Source organism: Cyanistes caeruleus, chromosome 13 (genome assembly GCF_971803275.1).
Source record: "Cyanistes caeruleus chromosome 13, bCyaCae1.hap1.1, whole genome shotgun sequence".
NCBI classification, from domain to species: domain Eukaryota; kingdom Metazoa; phylum Chordata; class Aves; order Passeriformes; family Paridae; genus Cyanistes; species Cyanistes caeruleus.
Window position 1 is genome coordinate 4,102,007 of NC_141713.1, and position 13,465 is coordinate 4,115,471.

The following is a 13,465-nucleotide window of genomic DNA, read 5'->3' on the forward strand; positions in this document are numbered from 1 at the left end:
ACTTCATTTCCATGCATTAAGGTGTAAGAGGACTGCCTTGTCTGGCTCAGCAGTCAGTACTTAAAGAACAGCTGTAAAGAGCAGAGTCAGGATGACTGCAGCACAAGAGGAAATCCTCAGTAGAATTCAAGTGCTTTATGTCTGTCATAAACACACTTCCAGATCAAATTAAAGGAATTTCTTTTAACTCTATTCACAATCTCCAAATATTCTGCTCAACGAGCTGCCTGAGATCTTAGTCATTCTAAGAAATGAATCATATTCCCCCTGTCATCTGGCTGTTCTCTGCTGACTGCTAATTCATGGTATATTGATTTTAAGACTCTGTTAACACATTATATTTTCATGCTAAGCCAGGAAAGCTTTTCTTGCTGAAAAAGCATGCCCCATCCTCATTCCTCACAATGCTCAGTTTTGTTCCTCCTCAGTTATTTAGAATGATTGATCAACACAATTTAATCAGCTTTAAATGATTCAGGGAATTGTTCCATACTATTGTACCACCTACATTGTTTTTTACCTGCATTTAACACCACAACATGAATTCTGCTTATTAGACTTGTGTGTTTGCCTAGTGATGCAAGATTTTAAAAGACCAAATAATTCTTGGACTAAGATACTGGGCTCCAGAAGAACTGTTTTATAGAGATTTTGGAAACCAACTGCTCATATAAATAACTCATTATCTAGATAGAAAAATTTAAAACAAAAACCCTTCTAATGACAGCAGTATTTTTCACCACTGATTTAAAACAAGGCAAGACTTAAAAACACCTGTGAACAGCTATGCTATTACAGATGTCAATTAAAATTTATAATAAATTAGATAATAAATATTTTGTTTGCTTCATTTCAAAAGTCATTAATGGTGAGTGAGGTCTCTCATTGGCATTAGCACAAAACTGCTGTTGGCAAAAATCTGAGTACAAAACACAAAGGCTTCATGTTTCAGATGCTTATAAAACTTAATTCTCTCCAGTAACTCCACTAATTTGGCTTAAAGATTATACATAAATATTTTTGGTGTGCAATGAGGCCACAACTTTGCTTTTATTTAAATGTTTTTAACAGCCATGAGATCTTTGTAACTTCCAAATAAAGTAGTTACATTTAAACAGTAGCTATTGAAACATTCAATAAATTTGCAAATCCTTGAGAACTTTTCATGCCAAAATTTTCAAAAAACAAGAATAAAGAATATTTAATTTCTAAGAAATGGGTATAGAAATGTTTTTTTCCATTTTATTCAAACTTTAATAAATTATTCTGCAAAATTACTTTAGTGGGTTTTCTTCACTTGCAGACACTTGGTATATTAGGTGCTGGCTGCAAATATGGTGCAGGTGACTTATCAGCTTTTTCTCTGAGTATTTCTCAGAGGAAATCATTTATAAAACTTACCTTTTAAGGAAGATGAACATTTTAAATACAGAATTTCTTAGTAGCAAAAAGTTAGGCTAGGAGCTGCAACTCTGTTGATCAGCAAATTGCTGTACCAAGCACAAAACTATTTAAGACTAAAAGAACCATAAGAAGAGATAAAGTCATTAGCACAAAAATAAAAGAGTAATTTAAATTTCAATGTATAATTAAACAGTATACACACATACTTATATTTTTAAAAGTCCTCATATGTACAATACATATATATATATTTCCCCCATTCTGGTGTGGAACAATATACAAATGTAAAAGTATGGCTTGTTCTGTGTGGTACAATATATATAAAAGGCAAGTTTGGGTTAGAGAATGATAAAATGTATCTGGGTTCTAAATTTAGCTGTTAACCTAAAGCTTAAATTAAGCCTAAATTAACTCTCCCCCCCAAAAAAAAATTATAGATTTTGGGAGATTCATTTTCATATGCCAGGAAACTACAAACTGGATGCAAAATCCATTTGCATGGATACATGAGGTATATAAAAGAAAAGAATTGCACTCCTAATTTACCACTAATATGTACAATCAAGTAACATCCAGAGTGAAATCTGAGGAAGCTGAGAAAATAAACCTCCTTGTATAGTGCATTATATAAGAAACACATAATACATAAAAACTCCAATTTAGGTTTTACCCAGTAATGTAAATGGTAACATAAACCTGCTATTGAGAGTAGTTTACTCTACAATTTTGGCTGGGAAATGCGCTGATGGGTAACTCACTCTTACCACTGAGCTGCAGTTTATTAAACATTTTGTATCTGAGACGTGAATAGAGCAGAGGATTAAATTAGAGGATCACTTACTGCTAAGACTAACACTTCAGTCAATGCATGATTTTGTCCATTCAACACACCTTACAAAGAACAGACCCAATTCTGCTTTCAATTACTGGGGTGCAACTTCGACTGAAGTCAACAGATGTTGCACCTCAGTAACTGTTAGCAGGACTGCACACTGAATAAAAGCCTGGGAGAAAAACTCTCTGATGGAAACATTTTTTGATGGAAACCTGATTTTTCAAATAAAAGAAAGTTTAGTGAACAGTGTGTTTCACAGGGAAAAAAACCCCAAAAACCGCACCTTATTTTCATCAAACGTTTTTCTGCTGAACACTTGAAATATTTAGGATTTTCTTTTAAATGACAGGCCAGGATTGTTTTTGGAGGAAAGAAGGAAAGAAGGAAAGAAGGAAAGAAGGAAAGAAGGAAAGAAGGAAAGAAGGAAAGAAGGAAAGAAGAAGGAAAGAAGGAAAGAAGGAAAGTCAAATCATTTGACATGTCACTGAAACAAAACTATGGATTGAAAAGACAAAGCCATACTGAGAATGCCAAGAAATGGAGACATGAAGTCAAGTGAGAGGATGGAAAGCTGGCAACCCTCTGAAAGTTTCTTACAAATTCTCAGTTCAATATTTTAATTCCTTAGATGGAGGGGCCATCTCAGCATGGTGATGAGCAAGGAGTTCCTAAACAGAAATGAACCAAAGCATGGTCTGGGCATTTGCTGGTGGTGGGTTTGTTACCTGGCCACCAACAACAGAGAGGCTGACAGAAACACTGCTGTAGTACTTCAGACAAAACACAGGGATAGGGCTCCAAAAGGCAGGGAAATGAAGCCTCCACAAATTCAGCAATTTCCCAGGGTGTAAATCCAAGCAGGGGTTTCAGGAAGCAGGACGTGTGAAATAAGACAGGTGTCTGTCCCTGACTGAGGCAGTCTGGAAGTGTTTAGTGCATTCCATAAGCGTTGCCTCGTGTGCTTCAGAGAGCTGCTGGGAGAGAAGAGGTATCCTGAGAGAAAAGCAGAGGCAAAAGAACTGCTCTGCTCCCAACAGCACAGAACCTCCTGGAAGGTCAGCCCTGGTGCTCTGGGCCATAAAGGAGAAACATGAGTGAGACCATAAACCTCACTTTCATGGGGAGCCCGAAGAGTCCTGTGAAGTCAACGGGACAGTTTGGAGGATGAAGAATCACCCACATCAAATAAAAATTTCAGGATTGGGCCATAAAGCATGCAAAATATATTGTATCATGAAACGCAAGTCAGCGCTGCGATGATACAGCCATTACTCATGTGTGTGCTGGACATCCCTGCTCTAGGAACAAACAAATCTTCCATGCTTGGGCAAGATTATTGAAAACAGAACCCCTGTGAAGGATAGCTGGGGCTGGACTTGGACAGCTTAGCTTCTTTCCACCTCAGAGATGTGGGAAGTTATCTGGGCTAGCCCTGCTCCTCTGCGGCCAGGCTCCCATGTGCCCTCCCTCCTCGAGCCACGTGTGGTGGCACAGGCTGCTCTGGCCACTGCAGGGGCTGTGTGATCAGGACATGGCACACAGGAGGAAGATGTGACAAAGCCCTAGACCAAAAATGACTTTCAGTGCACCAGGAATGGGGCATTAAGCTATTTATTACCTAAAGCTGGACAGTGAATCAAGAGCATTACTCTGGAGGTTTTAGTTGTGTACTAAGATTTCTGGGAGAAAGGAATATTTTTTGTCAATTTCTACACCTCTCATACCCAAAAGCCTCTGAGAAGAGATCCCCAAATGTTTTAGGCATTGTGAAATCTGTATAAAAAGAGTCACCACTGCACAGACCTTGCCTGCTATTTTAAGGCAGGCTACTGAAGCGAGGGTGGGTGAGACAGACTGTGAAAGGGGGGAGGAAGGGAAGGAGAAAGGTTAAATAGCAGTAGGAAACATGGCTAGAAAGGACTATTTGCACAACTGATGGTTGTGAGCTGTTAGATTATGCTGACAGTGTATTAATCATATGTTACAGCCATATGCACACACACTGGTAAATTTATATTTGTCTGCCTATAAATGAACATTAGATGTAAATATATGTAAATTATTGACTATTTTGCATCATGTTAATAGGATAAATATATTAAATATTTTAAATATAAAAAATCTTTTCACATTACACTATTGGAAGAAATTGCAAAAATATAAATGTGGGAGATGAGCTTATGGCCTGCACCAGCCTCCAAGATTAGGCTTCAAATCCCAGATTGTCCACAGACTCCTTCTGCAACTTAGTAAAAGCTAAGATTCTTAAAAATATTCCTGTCTCTTTTTTCCATTACTCTCTTTTTTCTGTTTTTTCCTTCCCTTTTGCCATATGCTGCCCTGATGACACTGCCTCTGGGAGGGAGCGTTTGGCCAATTTCCTTGACAGCGCTGAAAAGTCCCTTTGCATCCACCTCTCCCGTCCTGGTGCTCCAACTCCTGCACTACTCACTATGGATGAATTCCTGCAGTGTTTTGTCTAACCACCTCTCATATCCCTCGTTGAAGGCTTGTGTGCTCAGCTTACATCCAGTCTCATCAGGATGTCTTTTTGATTTAAGCTCTTGTCTTCTCCCTGCTAGGCCTAATACCTCATCTGTTACCCACTGCTGGTTTCTGCATTGTTTCTTTATCCCAGGAATATGGTGTGCTGTGTCTGGGCTGACATCTTCTCCCTCACACCGTGGCTCATTTGGTCCCTTTTTAGTCCTGGCATGCTGATAGCACCTCTAACTGGCTGTAAATTTCTGCTGTGGAGCTGACACTGATACATCCTGGGATAAACCTAGTGCACGGAAAGAGCTTTTGCCTTGCTGTGTGTTTTGTATTTGTTTGTGTGAGTTTGTATGAGACATAATGTGACTATCAGGAGACAGGTGAAGGAAGAGAAGTGATGTGTAGCAGGAATTTGTTGGCACATGGTGAGAAGCAAGTCAGCTTTGTCCAGAGAAGGGAGTGTTGGTGGAACTGTCCTGTCACTGACTCTAAGGCAAATGGATTCAGTCTCCTCCTCAAGATGAAACCTGTCCTTTCTCTCACTTTGCTCTTCCATCACCTCCATCTCCCATTTTTTCCTATATTCTTCATGCATAGAATCATACTGTGCTCCCCCAGTAACCAATTAATAAAAATCACCACGACAGAAGCAGAATTTGCTGACATAAGAGAGATGCACGACAGACAGCTGAAGTATCTGCATGAATCCCTGCCTTGATCCCTCAGAGATGCCCACATTAAAGTCAGGGAAAGATTCCAGTGAAGAAAGTTAAGTGTGTGTGTCAGTCTTTGGCAGGCTGAGACCTTGAAACCTGCTCAGGCATCGTGGCTGGGTACAGACATGAACCTGACACTTGAAATGTCTCACTTAGCTTTGACCACATCTCATACTCAGGGGGTTGTTTTAAAAATAAATACAAACCATTTCCCTATTAATTCTGCTGACCTTTCAAATGGGCTTGGAATATGGATATCTGGAGTTTAATACTTTCCTAGGGAAAAAATGGCTTAAATTAAAGGAGAAACTTGGTCTGTTGTCACTGTCATATTGAGCCTTTTGGACCAACAGATGGAATCATATGGATGGATACGGAATGAAAGAAATGAAGTAAGAAAAAAAAAGGAAAATGTTCCAAGAGCCATTCTTAAAGATTTTCAAGGGCATTTGAGTAGCACTTCCCTCACTTAAAAATGCATCAAAAAGGAGGAGTGGATCTTTACAACAGTGGCACATCCTCACATTTTCTAGGACAAGGTTACTGCTGGCTGGCTTGAGAAGAAAAAGCTTCACCAAAGCACAAACTCCTTTTTACAGAGTCATTATCAAAGCCCTTTGGAGCCAGAACACTGGGCCACATCAGGCATGGCCAGGCTGTGGTCTTTCTCCATATATTCTCCTTTACTTTACATCCAAATAGAAAATGCCTTTTTTCCTACATCCAGGCGAGTTGTGTTACTTGGAAAGAGAAAACACATGCTCTAAATCTAGTACTTCAATTTATGTATTTCTGGGACGCTGTGCTCCAAATTTATTTGGTAGCAATGATGCCATATCAAATCTACTCAAAATTTAGCAGCAATTTTCGGATCCTGAGTGCTGAGAAGAGCTGAGCAGACAGAGCCTAACAGTTTCCATGAGACCATTCCCATTCCCTTTTTATTTGCTCTGAACATAGTTAACAGTGGGAACACTCAAAAAACTAGCTCCAAAAAATTCTGAGCAAATGCAGGAGTAAATTCATGGTAAAACAGATGCCATCTCATATGCATTCTCACTCAAAAAAATTGACTCCCATTGTCCACCTAACCATGAAATAGTACATGAAAAATTATATACTGGAAAAAATAACTTTGGAAAACAGGCCATTCTTCATTTACTTGAGGTCCAAAAGGTGCTGGTTATGCACAAAGATGTGCACACATGCATGTAAATATTTTTAAATTTTAGTCTAGGATGCAAACTTACCTATTTTAAGCACTGTTGTACTCTAACCATGTATGTTGGTTTTCTGTGCAACTCTTCAAGGTTGCTGCTGGTGGTACCAACCTGAATATAAAACCTTTGAGAACAGCAAAGACTAATGCAATTTCTGACAGATATTGTCATAAAGTCAGAATAATGTGAGAGAGGGAAACATCTTGCAACAGAGACTAAAACCTTTTGCAACCTGTGATCAGTGGATCTAACCAGAATGAAAACCAAAACAACCCACTTGGATTCCTGCCCGTCACATACTTCCCTGAACAGTTTTGCTGTGAACATTTGTGACCATGAAAATGTTCCAGTGATTCATAGTGAGGAGCAAATGAATCCCAGAAAGCTGCAATCTATTCAGAGGCAATTAAATCTTGTTGAGAAGATTCAGGGGCTTGGTTATTCTGCCAGTCTAGAGCTGTGCTGAGAGGGATTTCTGCAGCACAGTGCACTCTGCCCAAACAGCAGTTGCTCCACCTTGGTGGCATTCAGCTTTTCCTGCAGCTTTTGTGTTTCTTGACTTTCTCGTTACTATGGTGAATGGCAGTCACAGGAGAGCACAGAGAGGATGTTTAGGACATGAGTCAAGCCAGCAGGCAAAGATGGTAATGGGACAGTGCAAGTTGCAGCAGGTTCTGCTGCTTTTCTGTGTGTGGGAAGGGTAAGTGAGAGCTGGCAGCTGATCCATCCCTGTGTTCATGAGGGACGAGTGTTCATCTCCTGTCCCAGCACTTCAGCTCAGTCATGGCTCTTGTTTTATGGCTCAGGATGGAGAAAGTAGCTCCTACAACACAGGCAGCCTTGGATCCTGCTACTGGAATCTGTGCCTATGGCACAAGGAAGCCTTGGTACTACATCTGCAACCGATGGTGAAGAATTCGGAGGAGTGGGTGGATCTGTGGATCACAGATATTCTTTGTGATCCAGGATATCCATAACTCAACACAGCATAACTCAGCCCTGGATCTGTGCAAGTGCTGCCTACATGGAGTTAATAAAGTTGTGACCTATCCTTGTCCATCTTCATTCACCTGCACATTCTGATCAATAATGCATATTGCTTTTTGCCTTCTCCTCCCCTGTGAGAGGCAAAGCCAACAGAGCAGCATTCCTACAGGCACATCTATGTTTGCTGATGACGCAGAAGTCAGGAGGTTTGTCTGCCCTTGTGCAACCTTTCCCTTGGATAAGGCCCCCTGTTCCTGCTGCTGAGTTCCTTTCCCAGATGAAGATTGTTTAAGTCTTAAAGTAGTGAGTGTCTTCAAGATGGGAGCAAATTAGGAGACCTGTCAAAGGAACAACTGCAACAGGAACTCCTAAATGCCAGGTCTTAAATCATTCTGGCAAATTGTCAGTGTGCTTATATTTCTGCCCCACTCCCCCAAGTTTGCTGATGGATGACCACTGATAGGAATAAGCTGGAACTCATGATTTGGCATCTGAGTCCAGCATTAACTAAATCACCCCCCTGCTGCCACAAAGAAAAACATTGGTTCTGATCCAGTTTAGGAATTTAAAGCAAGCACAATAGAAAAATGAAGACAGCACTGATTTCTAGCTCAAAGGAAGATGCTGTTGGGATGTAGCACAGAATGTCAAGAGACTACTTTCCAGCTACAGCCAGCCAAGTAGTTCTTTCTGCCCTGCTAAGGTGCACTGAAAATCCTCCTGGGGTTTTATTTCTAGCAAGTTGTGAGTATTAATGTACCCAAAACATTTGAACACGCTGGCTTCTCAGCGAGGCATTTCACAGGCTGAGAATCTGTATTATTCTCCTGTAAGGCTGCGTTTGCCCCGAGCTTTACAGACCAGCAGAGATGAGGTAAGTTGCTAAAGAGCACATGGCAGGCAGGTGGCAGAACGGGAACTATTGCTTGGAAATGCCTCTTGCTCTTCTGTCTGCTGAGGAGTCAGACTACGCTGACCCGAGTGAATGTAATGAGGGAGGGAGCGAGGGAGAAAGAGAGCACGAGAACTTCTCTCCTTTTATCACACCTTTGCATGCCCACAAGGGCCCTGACCTCTCCTACGCCAAGCCCTCTGCAAGGGGGCAGGTTCAGGAAGGATCAGGGTGAGATGTGAACTCACTATTTATCGCTCAGAGAGGTCAGACTGAGAGTCTGGACGTGAGGCAGAGGCATCTTGGATTTCTTCCAAGGCTGGAGTAGCTGCTTTGGTATGTGCTGCCCAGGATTTTGCAGGGCAAACTCTGATTCAGCTCTAAGTCTTATTAGAGTCTCTGCCTGAAATTTCTTTCGTTCTCATCCGTTCAGCTGGGGGCATTGAGGGCATCCTGACCACCAGGCAATATCCCTTTGGATGCTGCAATCCTTATCCTCAGGGCCTGCAGCAAGGCAGCTCTGCAGCCAATGGAAGCTGCGTGGCTCTGCTGACACAGGTTTAGAGCTCCAAAGGATCTCATATTTTGACTGTCACACACACACACAGCGCCAGCAGCACTGCTCTTCCCTATTTTCATCATCACCACCAAGATTTTGTTTAGGACTGTGGTTTACAAAGATCTTATTATAGAGAAATGAAAAGAAAACTCATCTAAAAATCTGGTTACATTGAAAAAATCCAGCTGTCTTGCAATTCAATGCAGCTGTGCTATCTAGTAGCTTTTTCTCTTCCTTTTGCATCTCTTTATGGAACATTAGCTTCTATAGAAAAATGCATTTTTATTTTTTTAAACATGGTGATTTTTTTTTTTCCTTCCCTCTTTATTATTTGCTGGCTGTTATTTCCACCAATGAAACCTACAGACTCTGACAAGGAAAATGCAAAGATATTTTGAGACAGAGAAACAGCAATGAGGAAAAAAATAGCATTTGGGAAGAGTTTCTACTGGCAATCTCTTGTCCATGATTTTTTTTTCCTTACACAAACTGTAATATGATGATATTATGCAACTGCCTTCACATATTAGAATCATTATGAGGCGTAGCTTTGTGATATCATACAGCAGGTGCTAAGAACAGTTTCTGCTTTTTCCCCAAAGCGACTACAAAATTACTTATGATTCCATTACAGAACAATCAACACTTCGTGGGGAGAAGTTTGTATTATTTTGTGATTGTGTTAGCGAGGAAAAAAAAATTAAATCTATCTTTCTGGGGGGGGGGGGGGGGGTTTGCAGCATTCTCTGGGTGAAAACTAAACTGAATTAATTTGTAGCCAAATGCCTACACCCTTAGCCAGGCAAAACTCAGACAGAGCTGGAAGGACTTCAATCCTCCCTCAGCTCTGCTTTCTCTTGTAGGGGTCTGTGCATCTTACCTGAGCCTTGGATACTGCAGAGTTCCAGGCAAAATTTAGTCCTGCAACCAAGACTGAAAGGGCCACTACAAGCGGTGATCTTATATTTTTCTCACCTTTAGGATAAAATGAAAACCAAAGCGTTAATAAAAAAAAAAAAATAAATTGATTAACCTCTGTGGGGTGAGGCAGGTTCACAACCAGGCAGACGTGGAGCCCAGCCAGAGCCCTCTGAGAGCCACAACACACAGCTTTCACCTCCTCTCTGGAGACACTCTGGGGCTTAGGGGAGCCTCACCTCTGGCCAGCTCAAGTTCCCCCAGCAGGAATAATTCCAGATGATTCCTGCTCCCAGAGGAAGAGAAAGCCACAGCCCAGGGTCTGCAGGTCTCAGTGCAAGGAAGAGCAGCAAACTTACACCAAGTTCTGTTTTCTCCCCAGAATTCCCTGCCAGTCTCCAGTGCCTGCTTGGCCCCTGGACCAGCAGCCCCAGAACTGCTTCATTTCCAGCAGAAAGAGGGCAGAGATTTCCTTAGCAATTTTTAGCTAGGGAATTGCAGCATCGTGGTAGAAATCTGCCAGTCCCAGTCCCTCACACCTTCAGTTTAAAAACCCAGCAACTGCAATTCTTTCCTCCCAAAAGTCCATGCTGTAGTCTTACCCATCCCAAATTTAATTAATGTATTAAAAAGTACTTTTACATTAAAAAAAGAAAAATATGTCCATTGGGTTGTATTTTCTATCCCCTGAGGACGATTTGCTCTTATTTTATGAGCACTTAGTACCAGATACTCCCTTTAGAAACTGAAAATATTTAAAGTAGTTCTCTTTATACTCTTTATACTAAGAATAGAAAACAGAATTACAGGAAAAATCTATACAGAAAGAAAAATGAAAGTCCAGAGAGGCAGAGTAACTAAATAATAACGAAATCTCTGGAACACTTTCTCCCCCAATACCAACTCCTAAAGTGCAAATCACAGCATTCAAAGCTCCAGCAACCCGGAGCAGCTTTTGTTACATCTGAAAACAGAGTTACAGACGAATCATGCTCAGGAGAAAAATACCTTAACACCATTCCTTGCAGGAGGACCTCTCTGAGTGAGCCTTACCACGCTTTCAGCAGGGGTACCTTAAACACCAACCGCAGCCGATGGTGGTTTCCCTGCTGCAGGAAAACACTGGGATAATATTGTTTCCCAGCCTGGGTGTCACATTAAATCAGAAGCAAGGCTGTGGATCGCTGCTTTAGCCAGGAGTTTCCAGGCAGAGACACTTCAGACGTGGCTCCCTGCGGCTACAAAGCGAAAGCACACAGAGAGCCAGCCAGGTGGTTCGCGCTCACCGGGCCAGGGGCTGGCCTGCTTTGGGTGATGAATTGATTTCAGGATCCCCCCATGTGTGAGGGACTGCCCGGAGATTCCCAGCTGTTGCCAGAGTGAACAGCTGGGGACAACAGGGCACCTACTCGGCATAGCCTCGCTCCACGGCGATTGCTGAGTGTCGGCTTGGTGACCCTGGGCAAATGGATGCTCTAAAACAAACCCGACAGCCAAAGCATCGCCCGCCACAATGACAGGCTACCTGAAAAAAAATAAAATATCACTCGAATTTGTAATTGCGCCATCGCCCCAGTCCACAGCAGACCTGAAATCAAACGAGTTGCACTGATGGGATGGTCCAGCAGCGAATCCATTGACATAAAAAACGTTTCCCGGTCCCGGTTACAAAACCCACGCTGGGAGCTAGACCCGCTCTCCCCCGGGCGCTGCGGGACCGGGGATCCCCTCGCTCCCGAGCCATTCCCGCCACCCGCAGGGCGGGCAGAGCCGCCTTTCCAAGCGCTCTGACCCGGCGCCGAGGGGCTTTGGCCGCACCTGAGGACGAGCGGGGGGGGCAGCAGCGGCCGAGCGCCCTCGGGCAGGGCGAGCCCGCGGGGGAGCCCCCGCCACAGCCGCGACAGCCGCGACAGTCGCGACAGGCGCGCGCCGCCCCCGCGCGGCCGGTAGATGGCGCTGGCGCACCGCGCAGCGCGCGCCGCCCCGCTGCCCCCCGCGCTCCCGGGGCCGCGGGTTCGGGACCCGCTCCCGCCCGGGCCCAGCGGCCCCGCGGCTCCCGCCGCCCGCCGGGCGCGGCTGAGCGCCGCAAAAAAATAACACACACACACACACACAAAAAAATGAAAAGGAAAAAAAAAAAAAGAGAATAGGAAGATATTACCATGAAAAGCCTGAGCTGCTGCAACCTCCCAGCAACTCCCGGGAATTCCTGCGCGGAGATGAATATGGATGAAAATCTATATTACCCCAGGCACCAACTTAGCACAGGATGTTTATGAAATATTCCTGAAATGTAGTTTATTTACAAATCAAGTTATCCACTTATGTGAGATACTTAAAACATTGATGTGGTTAGTGGACAGTTATTATTATTACTTATCCCTTGTTACGCTCCAGGTGCTCCGTGTGGTACCAGTCAGGCTTGGTCCCTCCTGCCAGGAACCTACAATGGACAGGCCTGGGCCAAATCTGGGGAGGTTTTCCCTTAAATCAGCCTGTGTCTGATGACAAGATACCCGTGGAAACCGAGGAGGGAATAAAAGCTCTAAGGAATTTTTTTTTAATTTTTTTTTTCCTTTTTTTTTCTGCTGGGTTTGTTTATTTGTTAGCTGTAATTCTTCAGAATAGCGGCTGGATCAAAGTTCATTTCAAGCAATTTTGATCATGAAATAACCAGATCAGAAGCTGCTTCTTTCTTCCCTTCTTACGTATCTTCATCAGAGGCTTTTCCCTGCTGCCTTTGAGCACCAGGCAGCAGAGATCATGTACCCAGCCCTAACAAAACCCAGTTTCACACCATTAAAGGGAGGATAAATTGGAACACTTGCCAAGGACTAGACAAGCTTCAAAAGAATATTTTTAGCAAACCCCTGAGTCCTAACAATTTGTAAAATGAGAAAAATTCCTTAGCATGCTCCGAGCTGTATTCCAGCACACGGAGCTCGCTCTCTGTGTACTGGCACTGCACTGAATGCAAATATATCACATTTTCCATGTTTGTCTGTACATGTTTTGAGTAAGGGCACACTAAAGCACCGTCCCTGACTCGTAGAGAAAGCTCTAACTCCGGCTGTTATCTGGATGTCATCTGTTGTAAAATGCTGCTGTTGCATTTCTCTGGTTTTGGGTTTTTTTTCCTTTCGAAATGGTGACTTTACGTCCACTTTCTCACACACACACATTAAGGTTTTGCATCTGTAGCAAACCTGAGCTCGCTGACCCGGGTTTTGGAGCAGGACAAACTTCATGGCTGGTGATTTTTGTGCGGGGTGTCCTTTCCTAGCAGAGCTGCGACACGCGGGACAAGCAATTCTTTTCGTGGAGAAGAATCTCTCCAGCTCATCAAAAAAAGCTCCCCTTGGACAGTTTAAAATCACAGCAAGAACTTGTTACCCTTTTGGGACCTCTCCCTGGCCCGAGCCGGTGTCTCCAGGCGGT

The 13,465-nt window shown here is 43.1% G+C and overlaps 1 protein-coding gene across 19 annotated transcripts in view; it reads right to left on the reverse strand.

Annotated features, from left to right (window-relative positions):
* LOC111934012 (uncharacterized) overlaps nucleotides 1–13,465 on the reverse strand; it is a 411,068-nt gene that overhangs the window by 50,361 nt on the left and 347,242 nt on the right. For 2 of the 19 annotated variants that reach the window (XR_015276015.1, XR_015276008.1), the window contains exons 1-3: nucleotides 11,846–11,964; nucleotides 11,437–11,552; nucleotides 9,990–10,084 (exon numbers count right to left, since the gene is read on the reverse strand). The exons of 5 other annotated variants lie outside the window; for them this stretch is intronic. The gene's annotated coding sequence lies outside the window, so the exon portion shown is untranslated. Of the gene's footprint in view, nucleotides 1–9,989; nucleotides 10,085–11,035; nucleotides 11,553–11,615; nucleotides 11,783–11,845; nucleotides 11,976–12,188; nucleotides 12,243–13,465 lie in introns of those variants that run through there. 12 more of the 19 variants (XR_015276005.1, XR_015276007.1, XR_015276002.1 and 9 more) reach the window with 11 other exon arrangements.